Here is a 13,396-nt window from a genome sequence, read left to right as displayed (position 1 = left end):
GACCCTGGTTAAATAACAACCTCTCAAGGCTCAGTAACTCATCTCTACCAAGAAGTTAGCTTAAGTGGTTTTTAAGGTATTTTTTTAGCCCTAAATGTCTATAAAAATAAAAAACTAAGTAAATAAATATAAACCATATGGAGATTCATTATTCAGAAAATAAAAAATCTTCATTATGTTTTTTTGAAATGTCTTAACATTTTCTTACAGCTGCAGAGGACTATTTTATGTCCACATGTATTTAATAAGTATTATTTATATCAATATTTTTAAGTCACTTTAGTTGTATCTAGTGATTTCAGATAAGTGTTTCATGACAGCTCGCTTTCCATGGTTAAAGCCAAACAGGTTTGTTTATTAAAAACAAAAATAAGCCACCCACAAGTTCCTTTGAATATTCTCCCACTGTGTATCAAAGTACACCTTATTTTTATTTTTTTTATTTTTTTTTTTTACACCTTATTTTTAAAGATTCTTTATCGTTTCTCAATAATCTGCCTACCAAATATTTTTGCATGCATTATGATTTTTAAAAAACAATGAAAACTTCACAGCTTAACATGACAGTTTTTTTTTTTTAAAGGGCCATTATTATTTCTCAGAGGAAACAATTTTGTAGAACCAACAAAAAGGAAGGAAGAAACAGAGGGAAAGAGGCCCTGCTTATGCTAGTGACCGCTCTATAATTTCTCTACAGGAAGAAGCAAGGGGCAGAAATGAGTTTTAGAAAGCTTAAGGAAGACATGGGGACTTGTGTTAAAGCTGCATCTTTTATTAGGACTACACGTTTCTCTGGGGTGGCATGGAGAAGCACTGATGGCAGTGGCATGAGGGAGGATGCTAAAGCCCGCAAAGCATCCTGCCTCCACCCAGACTGACACCAAAGGCCTGCCCCACTTATTTCTTCTAAGCGTTTTAGTTGTCTGCCTAGACAACTAAATAGTTTATGTGTCTGTGCGTGATTTCACTATGAGCACATTTGCCTTTCCTGGTTTCTGCTTCTTCCTTAATTTATCATTTTCTCCACAATGAGGTCAAACTATGAGAATCACTTAAAATTTATGACCTCGAATTAATAAGTCACTAAATTTCTAGGACCAACAGTTTTACTCCATGGGCACATAGATTGGAGCAAAATTTTATCTTGAAAAAAATTAGTTTCATTAAACACAATGTCCAGAAGTTGGAAAATAATTTAGATAAGATGCAAGAAAGAAAGTTATTCAGTGGCTCCAGAGAGAAACTGAAACTAGTAACAGAATTTTGGTGGGCAGAACATGTGGCAGGGGAGAGAGCAGGCTCAGAGACCATGCCACATTGGGGACACAGGATGATGACATCACACTGGTGTGAGATCTGGACCAACCTGGCTGTGGAAAACAACAGAAGCTTCTGAGATCCTAGCTGTCCTTCATGAGTCCTGCCAAAGAACTTCCCAATCATAGCAGCACTTCCCTAGGAGGTAAACTTGGTGCTGTGTTTCATTATACCTGGTTGTGAATTCTGAGTAGCCCATCAGCCAAAGCTGATTTTAAAAACTCAATTTCTAAGTCGGAAAGACAATGACAAATACCATATGATATCACTTATATGTGGAATCTAAAATATGATACAAATAAACATATCTATGAAACAGGAACAGACTCACAGACATAGAGAACAGACTTGTGGTTGCCAAGGGGGAGGGGGGTGGAAGCGGGAAAGATTGGGAGTTTGGGATTAGCAGATGCAAACCAGTATATACAGGATGGAAAAACAACAAGATCCTACTGTATAGCACAGGGTATATTCAATACCTTGTGATAAACCATAATGGAGAAGGATATGAAAAGAATATATATATATATGTATAACTGAGTCATTTTGCTGTACAGCAGAAACTAACATTACATTGTAAATGAACTATGCTTCAATAAAATTTTAAAAATTAATATTAAAAAAATTAGAAACTCAACTTCTGAGCATCTTTGGTACCCTAGACCTTCATGGGCCATAAATGAAGCCTCTTTACTGACCAATGACAAATGGGACTTGTTAAAACTAATTGCTTGTGGGCTTATGGACTCATTCTTCCTCTCCAGAATTCAAACTTCAATCCTTCATTAGCATTAACAATGAATTCGTGTGTGATTTCTTACCTAGCAAGTAATAAAGTAATTCAGTGCTTGTTTTATTGATTGCTATAATAGTTAAAAGAGAAAGAGTAAAGTACTGGGGGCTCCCTGTAAGGGAGGGGGGTTTGAAAGCAACCAAAATTTGACCAGGTTGTGTTAGTTAGGACAAAGTGGCAGAGAACCTCCTAACAATTATCAAAACCATCAGTCAAGAGGAACTTGTCCAGACACATGGTCAAGGGATTGATCCACAATGGAAAAAAACTGAAATGATTCTCTAGTGACTTGGAAGTTCTGGGTAAGAATCTTGTGGATTTGGGTCTTCAACGATGTTTTCCTCTTACCTTTCAGCTGAAGATTGTGACTGTAAATTAAAAGGAAGATATCTTAGTATACAGTAGATAGTGCAAGACAACTCACCCAAATGATCTAAGGAAATCTCTCTCAGTGTCCCAGTCACATGCAATCTCATATGCACTTTCACGTGACCATGCATCTACCCAGTCTTCCCTCCTTCATTCTCTCTTTATGGTATCTGAAGACAGCCCAATGTCACCTCTTTGACGATGATGCCCAAGCTCCTTTGGACAGTCACTTCTTTTGCCCCACACTCATAGCACTTGGCAGTCACACCGGTTCCAGTATTTATCCCATTGTTACTACCTTATAAGCATCCTGTTATTACACCAGACCGTGCATTCTTACAAATGTTTCCTGAGGGAAAGGACAGATGAGTACGACTTCAAGGCCACAGTCTAAAAGGGAAATGGCTCAAGAGGCATACGTTCTTTCAAAACAATTCTGCCAACTCCATCACAGATGAGCCTGTTGAAGAGGCAAAGCAGAAAGCATCTCCAGAAACAAATGCTTCCTCATGAACCCATGCTTTCAACGGGCATGAATAAGGGATGGCAGAAAGGCACATAATGAAACTCAAACAAAAGCAAAAAACAAATGACACAAACCTCTAAGAACAACAATGGACAGCTGAAGATCTGAATGAATAGAAGTTTGTAAACAATGCAAAGGAAAAAGTAATACGGAAATTCTATGGATGTTGAGAGGATGAAGGGATGAGAAGCAATAGGCCCACTGCCTATGGCACCCAGGATGAAGTTAACTTACAAGAGAGATAAAGTAGATCTAGTCCAATCCTATTTTGCAGCTCTATCAAACAGACTAGGTGGGCTTCCCTGGTGGTGCAGTGGTTGAGAGTCCGCCTGCCGACGCAAGGGACACGGGTTCGTGCCCCGGTCCAGGAAGATCCCACATGCCGCGGAGCAGCTGGGCCCGTGAGCCATGGCCGCTGAGCCTGCGCTCCACAATGGGAGAGGCCACAGCAGTGAGAGGCCCGTGTACCACAAAAAAAAAAAAAAAGAAAGAAAAAAAACAGACTAGGTGAAAAACTAAAAAGCACAGAGCATCCATGGCTAAGAAGAAAATGAAATCCGGGATGAAGTCTCTAGCCCTGTAAGAAGCAACTCCTTGAGTGGTAGAACCATTACCAGTAAGAATCACGGGAAAAGATTAAAAGAAAAAAAAAAATCCTGGTTAAAAAGAAAAACAACACAGATTCTAGAAATGACACACTAAAAGCAGCTTGATACCAACTCCCAAAAAATAAACTGACAGATATTAGACAAATCATTTGTGATTGCTTAAAGATGAATTATTGGCTGCTTGGAGCCACCATTGGTATGCTAAAATGAGTGACTACAAACTAAAATAATTATCTTTTTAATAGGGCTGCTAGATTTGGCATATTGATGGACAAGTCACAGGAGGCAGTATATCAAGATTTCACTAAGGCTCTTGAAAATGTCTGTTGCTACCTTCTTAAAAGTAAGATGGAAATAGCCAAGCTAGAGAATTTGGTTAAGCAAACTTAGAGAAAATTGATTTACAGCAAGTAGAAAGACTTAAAGATAATTATTTAACTACTAATGGTAGTAGTTAAATAATGAATATGCCAGACTGCATAAAGCTCTCCAATCCAGCATTTTTATCAACTATTTGGATAAGGACGTAGAAGGCATGCTGTTCAGGCTGTGTAATTTGGCCCAAGCTGGAAAGGACAGCAAATAGGTTTGATGTTGAAAATCAGGCTTCAAACTTCCTGGTAACTGAATAATGAATGGAAAACAAGATAAAATTAAAATTACAATTCTCAAGGAAAAACACTCTTTTCCCTCAGTGTGAGTATGACTGTCAACAAACTAAGGAAATATGATGCTGTATTAACAAAAGTAAGGATAACAAGTAATATTCCTACAAATACATTATTCAAGACCATACCAAGATGGTGAAGAATCTGAAAACTATTTTATGTGAAGAGATTTAGAAACTTAGGATAGTCAGCCTGGAAAAGAAAAGGTTCAGAGAGAATATGATGTTATCTTCAAATACATGCGATGAGAATATACGAAAGAGGGATTTTATTTATTTTGTGTGGATCCTAAGTAACTGGGAATGAGAGGAATAAGTTGAAAGGAAATAAATTTTAACTAAAAATTAAAAAACAACTGTCTAGTAACAAGAGCTTTTCAAGCAAGAAACAAGTAGCCTTGGGAGTCCCTGCGACATTCCTCTGGTTGGAAAAACTCAAATCCAGGCTGGAAAAGGCCTATTTGTCAGATGCAGCAGAGTTTCCGGCCATGGCTTGGTAGCCCAGATGACCTTTGTCTTTCAACTAAAAGATTTTATGTTTCTGAACTTAGACGTGGCGCCTGTAGTAAGATGAGGAGTGGAAGAAAAGGAGATATCAAGTTTATATAAACTTGACACTTATTTAAGGAAATGCTGTCTTTTCTTTCTGATCTCTCAGTCACTTCTTTCAAGCCTCCTAGTTACCTACTTACTCTATTACCTGGTACTTCTACATCCCAGACCTACTCTTAGAGAGGGGCTGAAGTTTCTCATATGATGTGCCTATAAAAGAAACTGTGTACTAAAAGAAAGTCATGGAGACACATTAGATTTCTGAATGCAGGAAAAGAAATTTCCCAGCTGCTATCCAAGTCATACAGACTCTGCACTGCACATTATTACTTACTAGCAGGAAGATTTGCTAGTGCCTTGCTTTCTGTACACAGAAGAGGATACTTCAACAGGCCCAACCAGCCCTTCTCATCAAACTTACTGTCCATCAAGTTCCTATACAGATGTTATTGCCCACAGCATTAAGATTAGCATTTTGCATTTAAAATAGACATGAACAATTGATGCTCACCTACAACAGAATAATTGTATTAAAACATTAATATTTTAAAATTCAGTCACTTTTAGTTTATTTTTAAATTCATATTGGTTAAAAAAAAAAAAAAGTTAATACCACCAAGGTACTCTAATTCCAAGCTGGTACATCTGTTTCTTAAATTAATACCCAAAAGTTCTATAAACTTAAACACTTAGGAATTCTCCAACTACCTCTGGATATATACTCCAAAGAGGGCACATTCTAATAAATTATTTAAGTAACTGTTAAAAAACCTTTTATGGGAAAATTTCTATAAAGTTTTCAATGAAGATATTACAACTGAACATTTCTATTATGGAACAGATTTATTCTATTTTTATATTATACTTGGAGGGTGCTATGGGGGTAGTGGTTCATGAAGGCTTTGGAGTAGGACACAAGAAGGAAGAATTCCCGGCTCCATTACTTGTTAGTTGTATAACTTGGGAATTCACTAAACCACTCTGAGCCTGTTTCCTCATCTGTCAAAATGAGGAAAATACCATCATCTAGCCCAGGGGTTGTCCTGAGATTTAAACGAGGTCATATCTGTAAAGCTCCTGGCACACAGTGAGCGATCAGCAAAGGAGAGTGTGGTATCATCAATATAGACAATAAAGTTGTTATAGACCCCGGATGGACAGGGTACAGGTGACCTGGTGTGGCTCATCTCCTGCTTTATTGCTTTGCTAATATTCTCATGACTTTACACAAGGGTCAGTCATTAAGTTAGCCTCTCTGAGGGACCGCCCTGTCTGAATGATCATATCCATTACCTGACAGACATGCTCAAATAGCTTCTCTTCCTCCTCCATCTTCAAAAACGTACTCTTCCTTGACCTCCACATCTCCCTCCTGCCATGGCCCTAATTTTTGGCTTCCCTTCCCAGACAAGTTCCGAGAAGAACTGCCTAGAAGCTCTGCTTCCACTCCCTTATTCCCCATTTACATTAAACTGGCTTCTCCCATCATGGTACTGAAACTGCTTTTATTCAAATCATCAGTGACTTCCAAGTGGCCAAACTTAATGGATACTTTTCAGTCCACATCTCAATTTACCACTCTCTCCTTTCAAAACTTCTGATCATTCTCTCCTTCTTCAAATGCTTGCTCTGTTCTCCTGACTACTGTGATTCCACTTCTGTTGGATTTCATCCTACTAGATCACTATATGTTGGGTTTACCCAATTCTGTTCCCCATTCCTTCTGTTCTCTTTTCACTTTACACTCTCCCTACATGATCTCATCCATTCCTATGGCTGGGGCCAACAACTCTTCAATTTCTATCTCAGCCCAGACCATTCTGTTTTCACTCCAGATTCACATATCCAATTAATTGTACATACAATGGTTCCACTGGGATGTCTCATAGACATCTCAAACTTAACACATCCAAACTTAAAGTCTTGAGATTCCCTCTCAAAATTGTTACTTTTCTAGTTTTCCCATTTCATGTCATGGCATCTCCATCCATGCTTAATCCTTATTCCCAAACATCACCAACAAGGCCCTGAATGACCTGCCCCAGACTACTCTCCACCCTTCTTGAGCTATCCTCGCTAAATGTACTCTTCCAGCCACACTGACCTTCTTGCAGATCCAAGAACCTGCCAAGCTTTTTCCCACCTTAAAGATGTGAAGTCTAAGTGTTTCCCCCTACTTAGAATAGTCGCTCCCTTCCTTTTTCCCCAGTCCTTCTCCTAAATACGTAGATCATGTGGGAAATTCATGCTCATACCCAAGATCTGCTTAAATGTCATTTTTCTCCAGAGTTCTTTCTTGAACATCACTCTTGTCTAATGTGGATACTTCCCTTGCAATTCTTTCATAACATCCTGTTATTTTCCCTCAGAGCAAACACTGCAATTTCTATTGACATATGCATTTACGTGTTTCTTTAATGTCCTTGTGAAAAGTAATCTCCATAAGAACAAGACCCAAATTTGTTGTGCTTGGCACTCTGTCCTCTGGGCTCAACAGGTGCAGGCACATAAGGTCTGTCTGAGACATATGAAATGCATAAGGTTCTCCTCCTAACACAACAATATACTTCAAATTCAATGATAAACATCAAATGACTCTAATAAAGTCTTACCTTTGATTAGATCAGAGAACTAGGGGATGTCTTAAGTATCTACTTGTATCAGATAATAATATAAAAACCAAATTCAAAATTAGAGAAAGATTTTCCTATGCATTAAAAATAAACAGGAAGGTAAAAATTATGTAGATTAGGTTTATAACTCAATCAATTTTATAATTTTAAGTTTTCAATGACCTGTTAAGACAGTGCAAATTTCACTTAAAGATAAATACATGTGTTTATAACATTTCTTTTATTTAAAAAATCCATATACTCTTATAAAAGAAAAATTATGTTTTCATATATATAATGTGGACATATTACTCATTTTTACATTTAAAATACATCTACTCTCATAAAAGAAAAAATATCCTGAAATCCTGATTACATAAGCTCAGAGTTGCAGTTAAAAAAAATCAAATTTCTCTCAGTATCTAGTGAAAGCAGTTGATTTAGCAAAGTAAAAGGAATTATCCCCCACTTAAAAAAAATGATGGAGCCATTGAAATGGAGATGGCTCAGTCCCCAATGACCTCACCAGCGTCTGCTTCAGTTACCTTCTGAAAATGAAATAACCAAATTACCATTCAGCTTTCTGCTGTGCTAACAAAATTAATCTGAAATATCGAAATTCATCTGCTTTAAATTATATATTACACAACTTCTAAACCCAAATCTCTTCAAGCTCTAAACTGTGAAGAACAAGCACCAAGGCTGTCATAATCAACAGTAACATTTTCACATACACAGGAAAAGTTAATGGAAAGATTAATGACCTAGCTCAAATCACACATTACAGTAATGTGGTTCAAATCATGCCACCTAAAAAGCAGGATCAGTCAATTTTGAATCTATTCTGCTTCGTACAACAGATGTGTTCTTGAACATGTATGTGCAAACTGTATTTTAAATGCTACAGAGTGATTTAGAAATATAATCAGGTTTCATGGTTGCTTTTTTTCTAAGTATAGAAAAGAATATCTTAAGCACGGATAACTGGCCTCTAACCATTTCCTAAGTTCACAGGATCATATTTTGGCCATCTAGTTTGTCAAGTATTCCATAAGTACATTAATAAATACCATTTTAAAATTGTGATGTACTCCATAGCCTTGTTTTCTGGTTCTTCTATATGTACATCATACTCTCTGTCCACACCTAAAGAAACCTTGTCTCAAAACCACCAAGCTACATTTCTCATTTCAGTACACGATATATCCACCTCAAAGTCACCTTTGATTCTTCTCCAAGTGAAATCAGTTGCACGGTTCTAGTAATGGAACCATTAAGAAAAGCCCTCGGGCTTCCCTGGTGGCGCAGTGGTTGAGAATCTGCCTGCTAATGCGGGGGACACGGGTTCGAGCCCTGGTCCGGGAAGATCCCACATGCCGCGGAGCGGCTGGGCCCGTGAGCCGCAACTGCTGAGCCTGCGCGTCCGGAGCCTGTGCTCCACAACAAGAGAGGCCGAGACAGTGAGGGGCCCGTGTACCGCGATGAAGAGTGGCCCCCACTTGCCACAACTAGAGAAAGCCCTCGCACAGCAACGAAGACCCAACACAGCAAAAATAAATTAATTAATTAATAAAAACTCCTACCCCCAACATCTTCTTTAAAAAAAAAAAAGCCCTCCTTGCTCTCCAGCACCTTCTGCCTCAGCAGATGCTAGATCACGTCTTGCTTTGGGAAGAGATCCAGGCCCCCCAATCCAACTAACATTTTCCCTTCTCATCCCTAGGACCCTCAGATTCATGCTCTGTGGTGCTGACTCATCTGTCTGTTTTATTTGGTGCCGAATCACATTTGCAAACCATAGGCCACCCTACGTCTTGCCCAGTCTCTTTAAACCTGGCCCCCTATCATTTTCAATACTGTTTTCATTTACGTGTGAGAAGCAAAAAGCTAAAACAAGTAGGCAAGCCTGCAGCATGTTCACTGGCATAATATACCACAAAATGAGTACAGAAAAAAAAATGGGACATTAACCATTTTGGTTATGCAAACTTTATTTAAAATAGTAAATGAAGGAAGAGGGAAGTAAAAATGCATGAACACATGCCCTGTGGCACAAGCACCAGGTAATCGTCTTTACAACAGAAGTGACCAAGCTGGAAGATTTTCACCTGTTAGGGCCTCCAACTCTGACTTAGAGAAGAAATAACAGGGGAATCCTTGATATACCCCCAAACTATAGAGGAAGGTCAGGAGATTGCTGACTTTTTCACTGGTATGTAGGGACTTACAAAGTTTCCTTGAAAGAGCAGAGATTCCTTAACTTGTTCCAAAGTTCCTAATAATTCCTCTACACCGAAAATCAGAAAATATCAGTTTAGTACTTAAACACATTTAATTATTGTATCATTTAGATCAGTGAGTCCTATTTATGGGTAACTGATAAGGTTCTACGAAATTCAATTCAACATAGTTTAATGAAGAATATGACATGGTAATTAAGATTGTGGTCTGTGAGGTCAGGCATACCAGGGTTGAGTCCTAGATCTGCTACTTCATAATTATGTGACCTTGGGCAAATTACATCTACGATACAGCTTAGCATCTTTGTCTGTAATTAGGATGATAACAGGGTAATTATGGGATTAGACAAGTACACAAATCAATCCCTGTTACATAGTACATGTTGGTTATCATTCAGAGTGAATGACTGTTAGGTGCAGGGCATGAAGCTAGACCCTATGAGGAATATAAAAACGAAAAAGAACTGACAATAAATAACACAAGCAAATAAGGCAGAGAAGATGAGAGTGCTACTGGGTGTATCCAAAGATAGACTATGCTAAGGGCCTCAAGAGAAGGGATAAGGAAGCCTAGTAATGCCTTGGCTCAAGTGGCAAGGGAGGGTACATCTAGTTATGTGTGTGGGAGGTGGTGAAGGATTAAATGAAACAGGAAAGGCCTCAAGGAGACAATGTCATAATTAAAGATGGGTGTGCCAGAGTGATGGGTTTGACATCACTGTAAATAAAAAGAGGATGGAGAAGGGCAGTTCTTTGTATGATGAAAGCAAAGTTCTGAGGGGGCAAAGAGTAAGACATGTATAGAAAATCGAAGTAGGAGATAAAGACAGAAAGGTAGGAACGAGCCGTATTGGGCAGAACCTCAAATTCAAGGGAAGAACTAGGGATGCAGAAGTGACATATCTGAAGTGCACCTCAGGAAGACTAATGTGGGAGGATGTGAGGGAGGAAATGCAATCAGCATTTGACTTATGAGTTAGAGGGGGTGAAGACTGTAGGAATTTTCAGATATGAATTTGTGGGGGGCGGGGAAGACAGGAAAATTTCTACTAAAATCACCGACATGCTGGACTACAAGCATGAGCGATGAACTTTCAGAGCTGTGAGCACAAAGCATTTTCTGGTTCAGAACTCAATTTTCTCTTGCTGAAAAGTTGTTGTACCAGCAACAATGAACGGTTTCAAATGCATGTGACAAGAGTATCTTGAGCCAGTCGTGTCAAATTTAAATCCAAACTCAGGAGTGAGCTCAGCTGAAGTCTTTCTTGACTGTCAGCAACAACATTTAAGAAGGAGGAAAAAAAAAAAAAAGGAGGGAGGTGGCTTAAACCATGTACTTTTCACATGCTTTGGTCTTTCTGTGTCTTGGAGTCATGTCTTCGGTCTTTCACTGAAGGCCATGACGAGAGCATGGACAAGTTTCAAGGGATAGATAAACTCCCTGAAATGTACACCAAATTTATGCCTATATATTTATTCTTGCTTTTTCTCAATTTCTCATTTATTCCTATACTCCTTACTTAGGCAACATGCTTTTACATTAAAATTCATTAGTGCTTATTTTTCAATAGTGCTTATTACAAAGACTTCATACATTTTAATTCAGTACAATCTTAATTTAATTCTCAACAATCTTAAAAGGTAGGTACTATTATTATTCTCATTTAAGAGAAAAGAAAACTATACAGCTCCACAGATAGTAAGTAGTCCTACAGAGAAGAAACCTTCAGGAGGCCCCAAAGCGGAAGTTGTCTAAGCTTAATTCCATCTGGTGGTTTTGTTGAATTACAGTTTCCTTGGGTCTCGCTCTAGGATCTGGGACAGTCCAGATCAGCAAGGGAATTTCAGGTTAAACAGAGACATGCTTGTCATTTATCCTTAAAATTAGTTAGACCCATTACACTGCACTGTGGGAAAGCATATTTATATAACAAGTGCCTTATGTACGGCTTTCTTTGAGCAGTTGGTCGATGTGTGTTAGATCAAGGAAATTTGTTTTTCAGTGAGGAAAAATAACCTCACTGCCAGTATACTAAGCACCAAAGAATCCTCTAAATCAATGAGTCACTGTTCAATATGGCCCAAAATAAAAATAAATTTTTAATTGTGATTCAATATAAACATCCTTATAAATATTTAAAAGAAAATTTTCATGAAATATTATTTATTCTGACTACATACAACAGATGCTGATATTTTCTATTCAGTCTAGCTCAGTCCAGATTGATCTATCCTATTCCATTCCATTAAAACAATGCTGGTTCCTATCCACTAAATTGATTTCATGACGCCCCAAAGGGTTGGTAACCTACAGCTTGAAAAGCAGTATTCTCCATGGAATTAAATCAAGTAACTCTGCCTGTTCTTTAAAAATGAAGCCAAAAGCATGAGTCTAACTGTTAATGGCTAAATGTTTATATGCATTTTTTTTTTAATCTGTAAAAAAAAAAGTTAATGATTTCCTGAAAGCATTAGCAGGTCAAACTTGGCCATGGCTGTTTTTCCCAGTAATGAATGACAAGCAATATGTAAATATTCCCTTAAGAGCCACTTGATCTGAATTCAAATCAAGAAAATAGGAAACATAAGCCTTAAAAGGCATTACAGCTCAGGCAAGCATTTACTTGGTAATTAGTAATATTTTCAAATAAGGCACACACAGCTTTTTCACAGGAAATGGTTTTAAAATATTCTCAATTTTTTTAAGATTAATAAAATTCCTGGATACTGAAAAATTTATAGTGACAAAAATTAAGACTCACAAACCATTTATATCCTACATTAAAGAAGCTGTTTTAAATATTCTCAATCTGTCAGTTGGTCAAAAAATACTTAACGGGCTTCCCTGGTGGCACAGTGGTTGAGAGTCCGCCTGTCTATGCAGGGGACGCGGGTTCGCGCCCCGGTCCGATAGGATTCCACATGCCGCGGAGCGGCTGGGCCCGTGAGCCATGGCCGCTGAACCTGCGCGTCCGGAGCCTGTGCTCCGCAGCGGGAGAGGCCACAGCAGTGAAAGGCCCGCGTACCACACACACAAAAAAAAAACTTAACACTTGTTATATGTCAACCAGTACTTAACAAGGCACAAGGAAAGAACACTGAACTACTGCTGAGTCCCTTCCCTCCAGATGGCCCATCTCGGGGGAGAATGACTGTAAACACATAAACAGCAAATAGGAGCCCAGAAGGTCACACACGAGACTGTCCTTGGATAGGACTATGGATCACTACAGGCATGTGTCCCTAACAGCGCCAACAGCCCTCTAGAGTGGTTCTTAGAAGCTGAAATCAGATATGGTTTCCAATAAAGTTAACTAGAACATTTACTTCCAAATCCATATACAACTTCCCCTACTTATGATGCTATGAATATGTTCTAATCCCCCTCTCAGACAAAGTAAAAATTAATGTTTAATGCTGTTTAAACTGATACAACATAGAATGAAGAAAAATAATCAGAGATACAGACAAAGCAGACTGGGGTTCAGGGGCCAGACCCTCCATTTAAAGGCTAAGTGACTGGAGGCAAGTTATCTAACCTTCCGAACTACAGATTCATCACCTGCAATTCTATCACTCATAGGGTCATGGTGAGGTTGACGTGAGGGAGTGCACATGCAAGTACTTTATAGAGCACCACAAGTGTTATTATTATTAACTTGAGAATCAGTAGGCGTAGTAAAACTGAGAGGACATTAACCAAATATTAAGA

The 13,396-nt window shown here is 38.4% G+C and overlaps 1 protein-coding gene across 3 annotated transcripts in view; it reads right to left on the bottom strand.

Moving 5' to 3' along the window:
- The window catches only part of NCOA7 (nuclear receptor coactivator 7), a 144,166-nt gene that overhangs the window by 99,549 nt on the left and 31,221 nt on the right, over nucleotides 1-13,396 (bottom strand). Inside the window, exon 3 of one of the 3 annotated variants that reach the window (XM_029223480.1) lies at nucleotides 2,459-2,478. The exons of the other annotated variants lie outside the window; for them this stretch is intronic. The gene's annotated coding sequence lies outside the window, so the exon portion shown is untranslated. The remainder of the gene's footprint in view (nucleotides 1-2,458; nucleotides 2,479-13,396) is intronic. 3 annotated transcript variants of the gene reach the window in all.

This window comes from Monodon monoceros, unplaced genomic scaffold, assembly GCF_005190385.1.
Source record: "Monodon monoceros isolate NGI ecotype Baffin Bay Population unplaced genomic scaffold, NGI_Narwhal_1 Super_Scaffold_15, whole genome shotgun sequence".
Taxonomy (NCBI): Eukaryota; Metazoa; Chordata; class Mammalia; order Artiodactyla; family Monodontidae; genus Monodon; species Monodon monoceros.
The sequence above is the reverse complement of the archived record's forward strand: the minus strand, read 5'-3'. Positions and strand labels throughout refer to the sequence as shown.